We start from the raw sequence: 20,241 nt of genomic DNA on the forward strand, positions 1-20,241 counted from the left end.
AAGCTCCGGGGCCCAGCGGCCTGCAGCAACGCGGGAGGGGTGGGGAAGCTCGGCGGACTTCTCCCCAGAGGTGAGTGCGGCCTCCAGTCCTGCGACGGTCAGCGCAGAGGAGGTGCAGCTCCTGGAGGAAATGGCCGTCCAGGCTGAGCGCAGGCACAATGAGCTCATGGCTGCAGTGGCAAGGATGCCTGACTCCATTGAGTCTTTGTCAAGGAGTGTGCAGCAATTTGGAGCAGCACAGGCCAGGAGTCTACAGGACTTTGCGGCAGCACAGGCGGCTTCGAGCCAAGTGCTCAGTCATGCCGTCCATTCACTGGCTGTTGTCATGCGGACACAGACCAGGGCCACACGGACACTAACTGCTGCCACCCTCGCTGGATCAGCCAGGCATCGCCAGGGCACCCGCCGCGCAGCAGCAGCCCAGCAGTCTGTTCTTCAGCTGTTTGCTGCGCATGCTGCAGTGCTGGCCCGTGCGAGTGCCAATGTCTCAGGCGACCAGCGAGCACCTGCGATCTGCCAGGTTGGCACCATTCCTCCAGCCGACACTGCCACTCCGCCATTGCAGCTGCCACGAGCCGCTGGACAGACTGCTGCCGCCCAGGCAGAGTTGGAGCAGTCAGCAGCCGGCCCCTCCAAGGCCAGAGCTGGTGCAGGCCGACCCTCAAAGGCATCTGCTGTCTCGCCATCTGACCCTCAGCAGCCTTCCCCCAGCCTTGCTGCAGCCACTGGGCTCCCATTGAGGAGGAGCTGCAGGGCGGGCAGGGGCCAGGCAAGGATGCGAAAGGCATCGCCCTCGCAGGGCAAAAAGTAGAAGCTCTGCACAAATGCCTGGTGATTTTTTTAAGGCCGAGATTGGTGTAGTTGGGTTTTTGTAAGGCCGAGACTGGTGTCTTTCTTTCTTTTTGTAAGGCCGAGACTGGTAGTTTTGTGTTTTTGGGGGGGCTTCTCCACATGAGGTTGTAATGTGGGAAGGGCAGAGGTTTGCAATAAATTATTGTTCTTAAATTGCAGTGTGCATGGTTTTTTTGTCAAGTCCTGGTTGCCCTGCTCGACTGAGGGCTTGTGGAGCGGCTACATTCATCTGCTGACATTGGCACAAGCCATTCCCTGAGAGGGGGCCTAGAAGCGACGTTCAATAAGCCGGCGACGGGCGGCCCTTGCACTTTCTGCCTCCCTCCTGTGCTGGTCCTCCTCCTCCTCCTCCTCCTCAGGTGGTCCTCCAATCTCTGGTGGCAGTGGCTGAGTCCTGCGGATAGCCAGGTTGTGCAGCATGCAGCAAACGACCACGAAATGGGAGACTCGCTCCGGCGAATATTGTAGGGCTCCACGGGAACGATCCAGACAGCGGAACCATTGCTTCAGGATGCCGATTGTTTGTTCGATGATGTTCCTGGTCACATGATGGCTTTGGTTGTATCCCTCTTCAGCAGGGGTGCTGGGCGCACGGAGCGGGATCATCAGCCAGGTACACAAAGGATAGCCTTTGTCCCCGATAAGCCATCCTCATGGGTGAGGCTGGGCCTGGAACATGTCTGCCACAGAAGTCTGTCGCAGGATGAAGGCATCGTGGCTGCTGCCTGGAAAGCGGGCATTGACAGCTAGGATGAGCTGCCTGTGGTCACACACCAGCTGGACGTTGAGCGAATGGTAGCCCTTCCGGCTGCGGTAATCCTCGGCATTCTCCAGAGGTGCCCGCAAAGCCACATGCGTGCAGTCAACGGCGCCCTGCACCATGGGGAAGCCCGCAAATGCTGCAAAGCCCATTGCAAGCTGTTGCTGCTTGGCAAAGGCCATGGAGAAGGAGATGAACTGACGTCTCCTTTTGAAAAGGGCATTGGTCACCTGGCGGATGCAGCAATGCACGGCGAACTGGGAGATGTTGGAAATGTCCCCAGTCGCGGATTGGAAGGAGCCGGTGGCATAGAAGTTGAGAGCCACCGTCACCTTCACTGCCACCGACAGAGATGTCCTGCTCCTCAGCTGTGGCTGCAGATCACCGCCAAGCAGGTGGCAGATTTCTGTGACCACCTCCCTTCGGAATTGCAGCCTCCGAACACACTGCTCGTCAGACATGTTGAGATAGGAGAAATGCTGGCGGTATACCCTGGGTGGGTAAGGCCTCCTTTCCCGATGCCTGTTGTCCCCTCTCTGTCTAGCCAGGGCTGCCACTCTCTCACGGCGTCTGTGAGCCCTTTGGATGCAATGGAGAAAGCCTGCGTTTGCACCCATTGCAGCCCCCATAATATGTTAGCAAAGAATGATATGTCAATGAGGCAAAGACAAGTGGAAAGCTGTGGCCTGAAGCCACAAGTACCTGTCCGAGTGTTGAGCCAAAGCAGAAAGCTCTCTACCTTGGTCTCTCTGCAAAGATCCATCTCTGAAGAAGGAGTGCTGCGAAATGGCAGCCTTTTCTAGTGCAGGAGGAGTGCCCTTTAATTTGCGCCCCCTGCGCCCCGCATCGACTGAGCACCGTTCCACTCTACCAGTCGCTAGGGGCGCCGGGCGCACAATGGGGCGTCGTGACTGAATTTCTGGTTGGGGGTGCACAAAGGGCGTTGCACGAGGAAATGATGTCATGATCTGCGCGTGCAGCTGAGCGCGCGCAAAGACTTTGCGCCGCCGCTAAATCTCTAGTGAAGTTGGGGAGAGGCGCAGTTCGCACTGCGCCCGGCCGCTAGCCGCCTAGCACCCGACATCTACTCCTCCTAAGGCGCTACCGGCTGGCGCAACCAACTGAATTTCTAGGCCTATGTATTTGCCTGGTGTGTAGATCAGTTCAAAGTCATATCTTTGCAGCTTCATCATGAGTCGTTGAATCCTTGGAGACATCTCATTCAGGTTCTTTTTTATGATGGCAACCAGTGGGCTGTGGTCTGCCTCAACTGTGAAGGTGGGAAGTCCATATATGTAGCCATGAAACTTTTCTGGTCCAACTACCAAGCCTAGACATTCCTTTTCAATCTGGGCGTATCGACACTCAGTATCAGTCATAGACCTGGAGGCATAGGCAACAGGCTTCCAATCTTCACCCTCTGCTTGTAGCAAGACCGCACCTAGGCCATCTTTTGATGCATCCGTTGACACTTTGATTCTTTTTGTTGGGTCAAAGAAGGTGTGTACAGGTGTGGTTGTCAGCACTGTTTTGAGGTTGATCCACTCTTGTTCATGTCTTTCTGTCCATGCGAACTCATTTGTTTTACGTAGCAGGTCTCGCAGACAGGCTGTCTTGGCTGACAAGTTAGGAATGAACTTTCCAATGAAGTTTATCATCCCCATGATGCGTAGCACTCCTTTTTTGTCAGTGGGTCGGGGCATTTTGAGTATGGCATTTACTTTTTCCATATCTGGCTCTATTCCTTTACCAGATAGATTATCTCTTAGGAAAGTGACTTCCTGGACGCCAAACTGACACTTGGCTTTGTTGAGCTTCAGTCCATTCCGGCGTATGCTCTGTAGCACTTTAGTCAGTCTCTCATTGTGTTCTTTCAGTGTGGAGCCCCAGATGATGATGTCATCAACATAGACCCGAACTCCTTCCAGACCTTCAATTATGTGTTCCATCGCTCTATGAAAGATTTCAGATGCAGATATTATCCCGAAAGGCATTCTGAGGAAACAATACCTGCCAAATGGTGTGTTGAAGGTACAGTATTTGGTGCTCTCTTCATCCAGTTTTAGTTGCCAAAATCCTTGTGAGGCATCGAGCTTTGTAAAGTATCTGGCACCTGACATTTCACTGGTGATTTCTTCTTGCTTGGGAATCTGGTAGTGTTCACGTTTTATGTTTGCATTTAAGTCCTTCGGATCCATGCATATTCTTAGATCATTGTTCTTTTTCTTTACACATACCATGGAGTTAACCCAGTCTGTTGGCTCTTCGACTTTCCTGATGACTCCTAGTGTGGTCATTCTGTCCAGTTCATTCTTGAGCCGGTCAAGCAGGGGTGCTGGAACTCTTCGTGGAGCATGTACCACTGGCTGAGCATCCTCCTTTAGCTGGATCTTGTAAGTGAATGGTAGAACTCCAAATCCTTTGAACCCATCCTGGAAATTTTTCACTACAGAATCCACCGAGTCATCTGGTCTGCTTATGGCACAGTTTATACGGTAGACTCTCTTGACCAGTTCTAAGTCCTCACAAGCTTTGTCACCCAGTAGTGAATCAAGTCCTTCAGCCACAACAGAAAACATGAGATGATGCACTTTGTCTTTGACTGTCACTTTAAGTCTGCATACACCTAAGCTATCTATTTTCTGTCCATTATAGTCCTTCAGTAGTACTGACTTTTTCTGTATTTTGGGCTTTTCTTTCATATTGTTAATGTCACTCATACTGCTTAAGTTTGCTTTTGCCCCAGTGTCTAGTTTCAAGGTAACTAATGCTCCATTTACCTGCAGTGGGATCATCCATTTGTCCTCTTTTACTGCATTAACTTTATGTTCAGCATTGTTAATTCCTGAGGGCTGCACATTTTCTGTATCCTTTTTGATATTGTCACATGACACCATTCCTACAAAACATGTCTCACTTAAATCAGTGTCCTCAATCACATTGACTTGGACTTGTTGCCCTTTCTTTGTTTTTACTTTTGAAAGGCATTGTTTGGCAAAGTGATTCTTTCCATGACATTTTGTGCACATTTTTCCAAATGCTGGACATTGTTTTAACTGGTGTTTGTAACCACAGCATTTACAATTAAAAATTCCTTCCTCCGATTGCTTTTCACTTCTGTTCTGCCCATGTTTCTTCCCCTTGTAGGACACAGCACCGACAGCAGCACTTACTGCAATCGCGTCATCATTGATTTCACTGAAAGTCTTGGCATGCTTTTGAGCTAGCTCGCTAGCTTGGCATATTTTCACAGCAATTTCCAATGTTAGTTCGGTTTCTCTCAACAGACGTTCCCTGACTTTTTTATCATGAATACCAAACACAATCTGGTCACGAATCATGGATGCTTTCAGCTCAGAGAAATTACATGTCTGTACTTTCAGTTTCAGATCAGTCAAAAAGCTATCAAAAGTCTCATTTTGCTGCTGTGTCCGAGAACGGAAGATGTACCTCTCATAGGTTTCATTCTTTTGGGAGAACAATGTGTATCAAACTTCTTTAGCACATCGTCTAATTTTTCTCTGTTCTCCTCTGGATTAAATACAAATGTATTAAATACCTCTATCACCTGTGGGCCTGCAACCGTGAGCAGCAACGCTATTTTCCTTGCGTCTGGCTTCGTACCGTACCCGATGGCAGCAATGTAGAGTTTGAATTGTTGTTTAAAAGTCTGCCAATTGTAGTCGACATTTCCTGTGAGTTTCAAATGCTCTGGTGGCTTCAAATTCTCCATGTCGCGTTGCACAATATTCAGCAGATCTTACCAATCCTGGTACCATGTTATGTTCATTAATAACTGGTCGTTATTATTAAGAACAGCTAGCTTTTGCTAGATACTTTATTGAGCACATGTGGACTAGGTACAGTAGCTGTAGAGGCCTCCATCTTGACTGCTGCCTTGTGGGTAGCCTAGTGCATCGTGGGTAGCCCACTCTTATATACATACAGCACCACCTAGTGTACCATTCCAGAATTACAGGCATTACCATCACTGAATCCCCCACCATTAACATCCTGGAAGTTACCATTGACCAGAAACTTAACTGGACCAGCCACATAAATACTGTCACTACAAAAGCAGGTCAGAGGCTAGGTGAGTGTCTCACCTCCTGCTTCCCCAAAGCCTTACCACCATCTACAAGGCAGAAGTTAGGAGGGTGATGGAATAATCTCCACTTGCCTGGATGAGTGCAGCTCCAACAACACTCAAGAAGCTCGACACCATCCAGGACAAAGTAACCCACTTGATTGGCACCTCATCCACCACCATAAACATTCACTCCCTCCACCACTGGCGTACCATGGCTGCAGTGTGTACCATCTACACGATGCACTGCAGCAACTCGCCAAGGCTTTTTCAGCAGCACCTCCCAAACCTGCGACCTCTATCACCTAGAAGGACAAGGGCAGCAGGTGCACGGGAACACCATCACCGGCAAGTTCCCCTCCAAGACACACGCCATCCTGACTTGGAAATATATCGCCGATCCTTCATCGCATTGGGTCAAAATCCTGGAACTCCCTACCTAACAGCACTGTGGGAGTACCTTCACCACACGGACTGCAATGGTTCAAGAAGGCGGCTAACCACCACCTTCTCAAGGGCAATTAGGGATGGGCAATAAATGCTGGCCTTGCCAGTGATGCGCACATCCCAGGAACTCATTTTTAAAAAGTCATGCAGGCTCTACTTGCAGTCCCCGTCGCACTCGAGTATGACAGGGAGATCGAGCAGCTTAATGCCACCCCTTACAATTTGCCAGCTGGTGGTGGGGCCTGCGGCTTCCTCCATTTACGATATCCCCATAGCGCTGCAATGAATGAAACCCCAGATCCCTATTGCTCATCACTTCCCCCTCTTAGCATCCCTCTGTCAAGGAACATCATAGCGTCCTCCTGGCTAAAAAAGCTGAAATAAGAGACACCACAAAACAAACATTCCAAAAATAATTTGTAAATTTATCAAATCCAAATCAAAATAACAAAGTCAACTAATCACCCTTGTGCATTCCCTTAGTGTCTGATTTTTGTGTTGCTTTTCCTGCTCTAGTGCTCCTATGAAGTATTCCCCCAGTGGCTGTCGCATAGCTGGTGGAAGGCTGCTGACTTTCAGTGGGGGACACTGCAGATGGCCTTGCAGGATAACCTCGAGCAGCTCTGGCCGAGAAGGCCCAGCTATAGACTGCACCACCTCGGCATGGGCGGCAGCAGTCTGGGCTGGCTGGATGACAGGCAGCAGCAAGGGCACTGGCAGAATGGCAGTGGTGGGAGTAGGAATGCTGTCATCCTGAGAGAGGACAGCAGGTTCTTGCTCCACGGAGCCACTGCCACTCCCACGGGGCGGCGCCTCAGCATTCCTAGCCACCTGTTGGAGGGCAGATGGCTGGACTGCTGTAAGACCCTGCAAGCCCTTTTCCACACTTGTAAGCCCAGCCATGATGGCAGCAGTCTGAGCTTGCACTGCAGCACTGAGACGTTCTGCCTGTGTTGCAATGGAAGATGCGACATTCCCATCACATGCAGCAGCATGACTGTGTCCACAATGTCTCTGATGGAGTTGCCCATCATTTCTATCCTGGAAATCACGGGCTCCAAGCTCTGCGCAAAGCCCCGTGCAATGTTGGAGCCAGACCCCTCCATGCTCCTTGACACTGACAAGAGGCTCCCTGGTAGGCTTGCCATTGCACCTGGCATTTCTGTGTGCATGCCCATCACCCTTCTTCTGAAGGCCGCCCCATGCAGGTCATCATCTGAGTCGTGTGCAGCAGAACTCGTGTGTGAACTCGCCTCCTTGGCACCCAAGCTACCCTTTCCCCCAGCCCATTTGTGCCTGGTGACTCACCAGATGCAGATCCTGCCTCTATACTACCCTCTAAAGTCTGCACAGTGCAGCATTAGATGCAGTGATGCTGTGTCTTTTCCTTCACTGTTCTTTTCCATCACTTCAGGGACTGGCTAGCCAGGTTGGAGTTCTTGGGTATCTAAAAGGAGAAAGGCGCAAAGATCAGGTTGTGGTGAGGGGGGTGGAGGTGGGGTGGGTGGGGAAGCAGATATCCATGCATAAAGCATCAGCAGCTTGTAAGTTAGAAGAGATTGTGGGATTGGGGGGGAAGTGGGATGTGAGAAGAAGGATTAGGCATGAGCATATCATCATCAGCAGCAATGCTTTCAACTTCCCCGCTCACCACAGACTCTGTGACACCCCCTCCAGTGATCTCCAGCACTGCATCCTCCAGCTCCGCTGGAGCTTCCCCTCCACCCATCTCCTGCTGCTCGTGCTGGTTATGAGTGACCTTTGCCTGCAGAAGAAAGGGAAGTGTGTCAGTGAATGTGGTACAGTGTGTGGATGATGTGCCTGCCATGGTTGAATAGCTGGCAGTGTGTGCAAGGTATGAGATATGGGTATGAATTTTGCAGCAGTGGTAAGTGTGTGAGGGTGAGATGAAGCAATGATGGGCCAAATGGCCTCCTTTTGTGCCATAAACTTCTATGATTCTATTATTGTGAGGTATGAGTGGTGATTGCTAGAAATTGTTGGTAGGTGAGTGATGGGGGTGTGGTGCATTGAACAATGTGTGAGGCTAATGGTGCAGATGGTGGGATATGACATTTGATGATGTATTCACTCACCTTGACCACTCGTGTGAGGTCACTAAACTTTTTGCGGCACTGGATCCAGTTCCTGGGGACAACACTTTTCACACTGATGGCTTGAGCAATCTTCTCCCACAGCCTTCTGCTTGTTCTGTCTTGACGACCTCTTGCCCCCCTGCGGGTAGAGGACCTGACGGCATTTTTGAACACCCAGGACCAAGGTCTCCAGTGCCGCATTAGTATATCTCCTTGCCCTCTCTCGCTTGGTTGTTGGGCCATGGCTTTCTCCACAATGACAATGAGGTGCTTCTACAACAAAGCCCCTCCCCTTTAAGTAGTGCAGAGAGCCTAAGCCAAGCTTTACCAGCCATTAGGCTGCACCTGATATTGGGCCCCCTGTTCAGCGCTAAGCCAATCAGTAGCGTGTTTAGTGCTGAGATCTGCGCTACAATCATTATAATGAGCAGGCAGCATGAATTTTGCATGCTGCCTGCACCACTTTGATGGGCGTGGGCACATAGCGCTTTGTGCTGACCGCACCTGTTTTCAGGTCTTATCCAATTTCTAGGTCAGAGTTTATTGCTTTGTCAAGAGTTTGCAGCTCTGCTTTATCCAACTTTTCCCCAATTTCACCACTGCTTGCATAATCTCAATTCCCCAATGGTCATCTCTTTGTTTGTTTTAGCTGAGCTCAGGTCCCCTGAAGGAGAAATATTCCACTATTGCCCAACCTCACAGAGCTCTTTATAAACCGTGCTGTGGTAGCCAGGCAGTCAGACAAGATCACCAGGCATTTTTTAATTGATCCTGAGAGAGCAGGCAATGTCTAACTATTCACAGTGGAGTCTTCTAATAATGATGGAGCCCCCTAACACCCTATTCTTCATTCTAAACTCACACTGCTGGTCCGCCTGTACAGACAGACAAGTTACCATCTTTTGTTAGTTCTAATGCCAAGAAGGAAACTCCTCAATCAGGAAAATCATCATCAAATTGAGGCAGCAGGGTTTCATCAGTGAGATAGTGGAGGATGTTTCAAGTGCGTGAATCGAGCTGACGATATGTACAGTTATCAGGAAGCACAGACCTGCAGGCCATGCCAAGCCTGATACTGATAAGCATTTGGGATATCTTGAGGAGGTTCCTTTTGGGAAATTAAGAAGCTGTTATGAACTGCCTGACAGAAGTGACAAGACAACAATGATAATGGAGCAGTGATTGCTCCTGCTGGTGATTGGGTGAGCCAGATGTGAGAGGCCGTGGCTGTGCGCTGATTTGCTGTTAGTTCTGTCACACAGGATGACTTTCTCCTTCTCTAGCTCAAAGCAATATTAACTTGTAGCTACAGCAGATCAGTGCGTTACAAGATCATTATACCAAATAACAAGCTTTATCAACACTCACTTTGCAGCTCATACAGAGTAAATGTGTGTATTTCCAAAGCCAGCCAATCAATGGTTGATAATCTATCATGTGGTTCTGCATCCTGTTTACTGTTTTTTTGTGGAATGATTATTTGCAAGGTCTTCTGCATTCTCCTGCGCATGCCCACCTCTACGGGGATGGAGCCTAGACACCGTTCCACCCCCACCAGAGCCGCGAAGTCAGACCCAACATTGCGGCTGTGCACGTGCACCCGATATTCCAACCGCGCATGCGCCTAGCCGCAGGGCTGTGACCTGTGACCTGAACCATGTTTCCTCCCTGTGGAGATAATTAGGAGATTGGAGTGGGGAGAGCAGAGGGGATCGGAGGGGGGAGAGCAGAGGGGATCGGAGGGGGAGTGGACGGGGGATCAGAAGGGGGACAGGACAGGGGATCGGAGGGGGACAGGATAGGGGATCGGGGGGGAGAGGATGGGGGATCGGAGGGAGAGGACGGGGGATCGGAGGGAGAGAGGACGGGGGATCGGGGGGGAGAGGACAGGGGACCGGAGGGGGAGAGCAGAGGGGATCAGAGGGGGGACAGGATAGGGGATCGGGGGGGAGAGGATGGGGATCGGAGGGAGAGGACGGGGGATCGGAGGGGGAGAGGACGGGGGATCGGAGGGAGAGGGGATCGGAGGGGGAGAGGATGGGATCGGAGGAGGAGAGGGGATCGGAGGGAGAGGGGATCGGAGGGGGAGAGGACGGGATCGGAGGGGGAGAGGTTAGGGGATCGGAGGAGGAGAGGACGGGGATCGGAGGAGGAGAGGATGGGATTGGAGGGGGAGAGGACGGGATCAGAGGGGGAGAGGATGGGATCGGAGGGAGGAGAGGATGGGATCGGAGGGGGAGAGGACGGGATCGGAGGGGGAGAGGACGGGATCGGAGGGGGAGAGTATGGGATCGGAGGGGGAGAGGATGGGATCGGAGGGGGAGAGGATGGGATCGGAGGGGGAGAGGATGGGATCAGAGGGGGAGAGGATGGGGGATCGGAGGGGGAGAGGATGGGATCGGAGGGGGAGAGGATGGGATCGGAGGGGGAGAGTATGGGATCGGAGGGGGAGAGGATGGGATCGGAGGGGGAGAGGATGGGATCGGAGGGGGAGAGGATGGGATCAGAGGGGGAGAGGATGGGGGATCGGAGGGGGAGAGGATGGGATCGGAGGGGGAGAGGATGGGATCGGAGGGGGAGAGGATGGGATCGGAGGGGGAGAGGATGGGATCGGAGGGGGAGAGGGTGGGATCGGAGGGAGGAGAGGATGGGATCGGAGGGGGAGAGGATGGGATCGGAGGGGGAGAGGGTGGGATCGGAGGGGGAGAGGGTGGGATCGGAGGGGGAGAGGATGGGATCAGAGGGGGAGAGGATGGGATCGGAGGGGGAGAGGATGGGATCGGAGGGGGAGAGGATGGGATCGGAGGGGGAGAGGATGGGATCGGAGGGGGAGAGGATGGGATCGGAGGGAGGAGAGGATGGGATCGGAGGGAGGAGAGGATGGGATCGGAGGGGGAGAGGGTGGGATCGGAGGGGGAGAGGACGGGATCGGAGGGGGAGAGGACGGGATCGGAGGGGAAGAGGACGGGATCGGAGGGGGAGAGGAGAGGGGATCAGAGGGGGAGAGGACGGGATCGGAGGGAGGAGAGGACGGGGGATCGGAGGGGGAGAGTATGGGATCGGAGGGGGAGAGGATGGGATCAGAGGGGGCGAGGATGGGGATCGGAGGGGGAGGGGATCGGAGGGGGAGAGGATGGGATCGGAGGAGGAGAGGGGATCGGAGGGAGAGGGGATCGGAGGGGGAGAGGATGGGATCGGAGGAGGAGAGGGGATCGGAGGGAGAGGGGATCGGAGGGGGAGAGGACGGGATCGGAGGGGGAGAGGACGGGATCGGAGGGGGAGAGGACGGGATCGGAGGGGGAGAGGATGGGATCGGAGGGAGGAGAGGATGGGATCGGAGGGAGGAGAGGATGGGATTGGAGGGGGAGAGGGTGGGATCGGAGGGGGAGAGGACGGGATCGGAGGGGGAGAGGATGGGATCGGAGGGAGGAGAGGATGGGATCGGAGGGGGAGAGGATGGGATCGGAGGGGGAGAGGATGGGATCGGAGGTGGAGAGGGTGGGATCGGAGGGAGGAGAGGATGGGATCGGAGGGGGAGAGGACGGGATCGGAGGGGGAGAGGATGGGATCAGAGGGAGGAGAGGACGGGATCGGATGGGGAGAGGACAGGATCGGAGGGGGAGAGGAGAGGGGATCGGAGGGGGAGAGGACGGGATCAGAGGGAGGAGAGGACGGGGGATCGGAGGGGGAGAGGATGGGATCAGAGGGGGAGAGGATGGGGCTCGGAGGGGAGAGGACGGGATCAGAGGGGGAGAAGATGGGGCTCGGAGGGGAGAGGACGGGATCAGAGGGAGGAGAGGATGGGGATTGGAGGGGGAGAGGATGGGGATCAGAGGGGGAGAGGACGGGATTGGAGGGGGAGAGGATGGGGATCGGAGGGGAGAGGACGGGATCAGAGGGAGGAGAGGATGGGGATCGGAGGGGGAGAGGATGGGGATCGGAGTGGGAGAGGACGGGATCAGAGGGAGGAGAGGATGGGGATCGGAGGGGGAGAGGATGGGGATCGGAGTGGGAGAGGACGGGATCGGAGGGGGAGAGGACAGGGATCGGAGGGGGAGAAGATGGGGATCGGAGGGGGGAGAGGACAGAGATTGGAGGGGGAGAGGACGGGATCGGAGGGGGGAGAGGACGGGATTGGAGTGGGAGAGGACAGGGATCGGAGAGGGAGAGGATGGGGGATCGGAGGGGGGAGAGGACGGGATCGGAGGGGGAGAGGATGGGGGATCGGAGGGGGGAGAGGACGGGATCGGAGGGGGGAGAGGACGGGTTTGGAGTGGGAGAGGACAGGGATCGGAGGGGGGAAGGATGGGGATCGGAGGGGGGAGAGGACGGGATCGGAGGGGGGTGAAGGTCAGGAGCTCGGGAGGAGAGAAGGTCAGTAACTGGGGGGGAGAGAAACTCAAGAGCTATTGGTGGGGGGAGAAGGTCAGGAACTCGGTGGGAGGGTAAAGAGCACCAAGAGCACAATGGGGATGGGGGAAGAACGTGATCCAGGTCTAAGGGGAGATGGGAATGAGAATGTGATCCAGATGGGAAAATGGTCTGTTGGACATTGAACATGTTCTTCAAACCGGATGAATTAGAGAATCCCTTTCCACAAACGGAGCAGATGAACGGCCTCTCCCCAGTGTAACTTGCTGATGTGTCAGAAGGTTGGATACACACACCCACCCCATACACATGCACCCATTGCTTTATTGACTGGCAAATCCATACTAGCTTCCTGTTATTGTAGCACCAACTGAGATCCAGAGGCCATTGAGTATCTGCACTTCTTGTTTTCCATTTCCTACTTTAATAAGCGTTTCTTAAAGTTGTAGCCTTGACCTTGCTCCCTTCAGTCTGAATTAAAGAATTTTTATCTTTTCCAGAAGGAAAAAAACCCATAAAACTCCAAAGAAGTAACTAACCCACTAATTAGTGTACAAAGGGGGAAACATTAGGTTGCTTGGGGCGTAAAGCAACTAGCGCCTGGGCGCGGCACCGCCCACGCCTCCTGTGAAATTCAGCCGGAGGTTAGTGGTGGCGCTAACCGGTAGCACCCCGCGGTGCTGCTATGCCGACGATTGTGCAGCGTCTCGCTCGCGCCCTGGTCGCGATCTTCGGGAGCGTCCCCGACTTACCGCCGGATGCTATGTCCGACGGGGTCAGGGGGGCCTACTTGCGGCCAGGGAGGCGCAATTTAAGGGTGAGGTGCGGGGCAGCCATTTTTATTGCTGGCCGCCTGCCAGTACCTGCCTGCGCTCCTGTCCCCAGCCTCCTGAACGCCCCCCCCACCCCCCGCAGAGTGCCAGCTGCACTCCAAGTGCCCGGCACTTCTCTTGAGTGCCGGGCTCTTTTGCCGGCACTCCCGATCCCCGCGGGCCCAGCTGTGCCCCGGGTCATGCTGCGCAAGGCCCCACCCCTTTAAGAAGGGGAGGAAGGGGCGATATTCACTCGCAGCGCCCCAAGAGGGATGCGGGGTGCTTCCAGTAGCGCCCCACTTCCCTCTTGGGGCACAACCACTCAATTTCTGGCGCCGGGAGGCTACTTTTTCTAAAATTGGTTCCCCGGCGAATTTAGTGCCCCATACTCAATTTCTCCCCCAAAGTCTTTTATTTTACCAGCCAAGGACAACTATAATTACAATTACAGATAAAGAGGATCTTCACAAAGTTAACTTCAGCTCCACTTTCTGTAGGCTGCCTGACAAGACTGGATCAAATTACACATTGCAGAGTATACAGCAGACAGAATCAAATTGCACATTCCAGCCAAACTGTTGGGTGTGTCTTATCCTCCAAGGGGTCCAATCAGAAATCTGATCCAACTCACTTGCAGTGCAAATAAATGCAGCCATTTTTTTGTGATGGCTCTGTGTCAATTAATCACTTTAAAGTATTACGCTTATTCCAACAGAAGCAGCTTGTACTGTGAAATGAGGGGGCATGTGTTGCCATTAAAGTGCTATAATGTGCTATTTTCTTGTTCCCAATGAACCCAAAGGAGCCTTTGTGTTCATTTATCACATACAAAATTACACAGGATTTTTATCATCTGTGTAATGTGGTGGAGATGAGGTTTATTTCTGGATAATGGATTAAATTGTGATCACATCTCATTTATGGAGGTAAATGAGCTCATTGGAAATTAGTAGTAATGTGTCCCTCATAGTCGAGTATGACAGATCCAACAATGAAGAGAGCCTTAGTTCTTGGTAGATGAGTGCGTTGATGACTATACAGACCAATATATGACAAACATTGTCTACCATAAGACTCACATAACTATGTTCCTGGGAAGATTCCCCTGTTGAATCCTCTGATGTTGCCGATCCGTCCGTTTCTCATGTCTTGCCGCCATACTGGCATGACATTGTAGTTTAAGCCCTTCACTCCTTCTCTCACTTCAACTTGTCATTGCAGTTTGCTGGTGATCAGGGTTTCCCAAGAGTCAGCGACCATGTTGCGAACCTTCAGTGTGCCTTTGTTGCCCACCCTGCTTTCTTCTCCCATCCACCAGTTCTCCCTAAAGCACCTGCTTTGGCAACCATACGCTGCCCATCGTAACAACATGTCCTGCATGTACTAACCTGTTGTTAGAGATTTTTAAAATGTCAAATTTAATCTTTTTTTCTTAATTTTCCCTTTTTCTCTTTATTCTCTCTTTCTTATTTCCATCTCTTTATTTCTATTTCTGTACCTGATTTGACTGTAATTCATCCTCCTTCTCTGCCATTTCTCTGTTTCTTTCTCAATCTTAAATCTCATTGGTTAAGGAGATGGATTGTTGTTCCCGCCATTCACGAAGGTCCCAGGTGCCCTGTTGCCCTGACCACACCGTAATCAGCTTGCACTTCCAGCAAGTTACGCCGCAAAATTTTGAGCTGAAGGGTCCTGGAAGAAGTCTAACTCCACACACCGCGAGATGCCCCATTCCAGCAAGTTTGGGCCCTATGTTTTCTCTCCTTTGTGTCCTAACCAGAATGTCTTACTGACTTAATTTGAAGGTTGTCACGTTGTTACAGGAAGAGATGTTAATCAAGTGTCAGACCGAGTAATTGATCACTCCATGCCAAGGCTGAAAACTCTTTTTCAAGAGAAAAAGCTATTACAAAGCTGAAAAGAAATGTCAAGCTGAAAGATATGCTGAAACTGATGCAGTCTTCAAGAAGCTAATTTGCTTTTCATTTACAAGTCAATGTGTGAGCAGATTATTATTGATATCTAAAGGCTGTGGCAGTAACAAAGTTTGAATGCAGCAGTTTTATCAGCTGAACTTCTGGTGTTTCAAGGCCCTCGATCATGATTAGAATTTCCGAAATGTAGAATTTCCGCAGAGGTTCTCCCGATTGGCCAGCTTCTCTTTGGTGGAAACCCAGAGAAACAGATATTCTCTGTGGTTTTCACTGACCTTCCGCTGAAGCAACAGCAGATGATTGGAGAAATGATGGGGGGGGCTGTGAAATGGAAGGGGGTTCTAAAATGGGGGGCAGGGGGAGTTCCTCAGTTTCCCCTCTTCCCTGCCCTTGGTTTCCCCTCTTTGCCTGCTCACGGGTGGCCTCCTGGTTCTTGGAACTTGTTGTATTGATTTGTATGTGGGTTCAATGATGATACATTCATGAAAGAGAATGTCTTTTAATCTAAAGTCTGTTCAACTCAGTTAACAGCATTACAGGAGACACGATGTTAGAGATCCATCTAAAACGAAACTAAAACTAAACTCTCTCTCTCACATGCCCTCTGCTGGTCAGGCATAAATAATCAAACAGGCAAATATCATCACTATTTGCTGATATCATTACATCTCCCTTTCTTAAAACAAAAGTATTTTACTTTTATCTAACAACATGTTTTCTTTGTATTACTCTGCATTTTAACTGTAACACTTAATGAACTTACATTATCATTATCATGATCAAGGTTTTTTAACCTCGTTTTGTGTGTTCGCATGAAATATGTAAATACCTAGAACTTGAAGAAAGAATAAGATAACATTACTTCCTTCTATAACAAGAGTCCTTAAACTTGCTCAATGAGTCTCTCAGGAGGCTTCACGTGCCTTGAGGATTTTCTGATTGATTGTCCTTGAATCTGAGTTGTTGCCTCAGATGATGGTTTCTCAGCTGTGTGATCAGGTTGTTCAACAGTATCAGTCTTTTGACCTGCTGTGTGATCAGGTTGTTCAACAGTATCAGTCTTTTGACTTGCTGTGGATGGTCCCATGAGAAGATCCCGATGATTTCTTCTCAGAACAGCACCCTCATCTGTCTGAATGGTGTATGATCTTGGTTGAACTTCACTCAGGACAGTTTCCTTCTGAGTCCATATGTTTGTTTTGTCTTTGAACCTTACTTGGTCACCAGTGTGGAGTTCAGGTAGGTTTTGTGTTCCTCTGTCATAGTAGTACTTTTGCTTTTCTTTCTGTTGTTCTTTGAACTTCCTCACTTTCTCCCCCTCTTTTGTTTTCAGGAGGTTCTCCGGGATGGGTAGGTTTGACCTTAGCAGATGTCCCATAAGGAGTTGGGCTGGTGACATACCACACTCGAGCGGCGTTGTGCGGTGTACAAGCATGCTCTGGTAGAAGTCTGTTCCACTGTCTTTTGCCTTGTACATCAGTCTTTTCACTGTCTGGACCGATTTTTCCACTAGTTCATTGGACTGTGGAAAGTGAGGACTTGACGTTGTGTGGACAAAGTCCCACTCTTTGGCAAACTGTTGGAAACTTGCATTGTAAAACTGGGGTCCGTTGTCTGTGAAGACCTCGCTTGCCACGCCATGTCTGGAGAATATGGCTTTCATACATGTTATCAGAGCATCTGCAGTGGTGGTGTACAGTCTACAAACCTCTGGATACAGGGAGTAATAGTCTGTGACTACAAGATAGTCCTTCCCTTGACATACAAATAGGTCAGCGCCTACCTTCTGGTAAGGTCTGTCTGGTGCTGGGTGTGGCTTTAGTGGTTCTACCGGATTGCTTGCTCGATATTTCAGGCACATTGTGCAGTATGACACCTCATTTGTCACATCTTGGTTGATTTGTGGCCAGTACATCACCTCTCTTGCTCTTTTCTTACACTTTTCAATTCCCAGATGTCCTCCATGGATCCTTTTTAGCATCTCTTTTCTCAGACTCTTTGGGATAACTATTTTACTTCCTTTGTAGATGATGTCTTCGACCACTGATGGTTCCGCCTTGCAGTTCCAGTACTCTGCCATGTCAGGTGAGCAGTCTTGCTTCATGTTGGGCCATCCATCCAAGATGCTTTTCCTCAGTCGTCTCATTGTTTCATCTTTGTTTGTCTCAGTCTTTATGAGCTCAATTTTTGCATCTGCTATGGGCAGTGCACTTGTGATCATGTCCACGTAGGCGTTCACTTTTTCATCCATTTTGGTGTTTGCGGGCTCACTTGGGTCAACAGCTCTGGACAACGTGTCTGCTGTATACATCAGCTTACCCGGTGTGTACGCAACATTCAGTGTATAGCGTTGCAGCCTGATCATCATTCTTTGTATTCTAAGTGGACAGCTATTTAGTGGCTTTTGGAACAATGCAATCAAGGGCTTATGGTCAGTCTCTACACTGATTGCTTGTCCTGCCACAAACTGGTGAAATCTTTCACAGGCGTATGTGATGCTGAGCAGCTCCTTTTCTATTTGAGCATATCGCGTCTCCGCGTCTGTCATTGAGCGCGATGCATATGCAATAGGTTGCCAGTAGTCATATTTTTGCAGAAGAACGGCACCGAGCCCACTCTGTGATGCATCTGATGATATCTTGATGGGTCTCGCTGGGTCATAAAACCTCAGAACTGTTTCCTCTGTGAGCAGTTTCTTTAGATCGCTCCATGACTTCTCATGCTCATGATTCCATTCCCATTCTATGTTCTTTTCAGTTAGTCTTCTCAGTGGCGCCATCTTTTCTGAGAGGTTGGATATGAATTTACCCATATAGTTGATCATTCCATTAAACCTCTGCACGTCCTTTTTGCATTGTGGCTTTGGCATATTCTCAATGGCGGACACCTTTCTGGGATCTGGTCTGATGCCCTCACTGCTAAGGATATCTCCCACGAATGTCAGTTCTGTCACCCCGAGCTGGCATTTCTCTCTATTCAGCTTCAGGTTTGTTTTCCTTGTTGCGAGCACTTTTTTCAGTCTCTCGTCATGCTCAGTTCTCGTGGTTCCCCATACTATGATGTCATCCATTGATGTATCAACTCCCTCCAGGTGCTCATAGATCATATGGATAGTTTTGTGATACACTTCAGGAGCTGAGGCAATGCCAAATGGTAACCTTAGGAATCTGTATCTGCCAAATGGACTGTTGAACGTGCACAGTCTTGAACTTGCTTCGTCCAATTTCATCTGCCAAAATCCTGATGATGCAGCTAACTTGCTGAAATACTTTGCATTTGCAAACTGTGACATGATTTCTTCACGTGTGGGAAGCTTGAAGTGCTCTCTCTTTATTGCTCTGTTTAGATCTCTTGGATCCAGGCAAATTCTGAGCTTTCCATTCTTTTTGTCCAGAACGACAAGGGAACTCACCCACTCAGTTGGCTCATCTATCTTCTGAATCACGTTCAGGCTTTCCATCCTGTCCAACTCTGCCTTCAGTTGCTTTTGAAGAGCAAACGGAACTTTTCTGCATGGATGTATGACCGTTGGCATACTTTTATCTACTCTGATCGTGTGTTCTCCTGGAAGGCAGCCTAGACCCTGAAATAGGTTGTTGTACTCTTTCATGAGTTCATCATAGACTGTCTCTCCTTCGCTTTCCAGAATGAGGATTCTCTTTACCAGGTTCAGTCTCTCACAGGCTATTAAACCTAGTATGGCTTGCACATCCTTTGGCACCACGATTAATGCTAGCGTGTGCTCTCTGTCCTTGTGTGTCACTTTGACAATGCATCTTCCTTTCACTGGTATATCAGTACCTGAGTATCCTGTCACTTTCACTTTTATTCCATGTATCTTTGGCCTGGGTCTAATTTTCTTAAAATCAGTCTCTGATATCACATTAACTTGTGCTCCAGTATCCAATTTAAATGGAATGTGTATGTCATTCACTTTTAGTGTCAACATCCAGTCTCTTTTTTCTTTTTTGTTTTCAGACACAACATCCACATAGAACTCCTCTATCTCGCTTTCATCTACTGTATGGACCTTGCTTTGTTGCGCTTGGTTCTTACAGCAACGGGCATAATGGTTGTTTTTGTTGCAACTATTGCATGTTTTACCATGTGCTGGACACTTTTTTGGTGGATGCTGTGTACCGCATCGACTACATGACTTTCGATTGCCCCTTTCATTTTTGTTCGCTGGCCACGCCTCTTTTTTCACATTGGCGCTCTTTTTGTTAAACGGTTTGTGTCCGTTCATTCTCACTGCATCCACGTTGCAGCTACTGTCACTGAACAGCTCCTTTGCCTGCAACTTCACAGTCTCTGTAGCCCTACACAGTGCTATGGCTTTTCCCAGGTCTAGATTTTGCTCTCTTAGCAGTCTTTCCCTTAGACCATTATCTGGAATACCACACACCAGTCTGTCTTTTATCAGCGAGTCTGTCAGTCCCCCAAATTCACATGTTTTGCTTCGGTTTCTCAGTTCAGTCACATACTGATCAATAGTCTCTCCTGTTTTCTGTACACATGTGAAAAATCTGTGCCTCTCAAACGTCACGTTACGTTTAGGTATGCAGTAGGCCTCAAACTGTTCCATTATTTTATCTAGCTTCATTTTGTCTCCATCAGCAGCGAATGTGGAGTTATTATACACCTCCAGCGCTTCATCACCCACGACATGTAAGAACACTGACTGTGTGGCGGATCGCCACCTAAACGGGCGCAATCCACTTTTCCGTCCGTGGACAATAAATCGGGCACCTTGCCTTTAAGAAGCATGCTGCCTTTAAGGCATGACAAAGGAGCAGGCGTCGCCCTCAGTGTGTACTCAAAAGCACGGGCGTCGCCCTCATTCTGTTTTCGGGTTTAGCAGAGAGAGGAGCTGAGGCAGCCA

The sequence above is a fragment of the Somniosus microcephalus genome, chromosome 2, assembly GCF_052327205.1.
Source record: "Somniosus microcephalus isolate GS21.2 chromosome 2, FLI_Smic_1.0, whole genome shotgun sequence".
In the NCBI taxonomy this organism is placed as follows: Eukaryota; Metazoa; Chordata; class Chondrichthyes; order Squaliformes; family Somniosidae; genus Somniosus; species Somniosus microcephalus.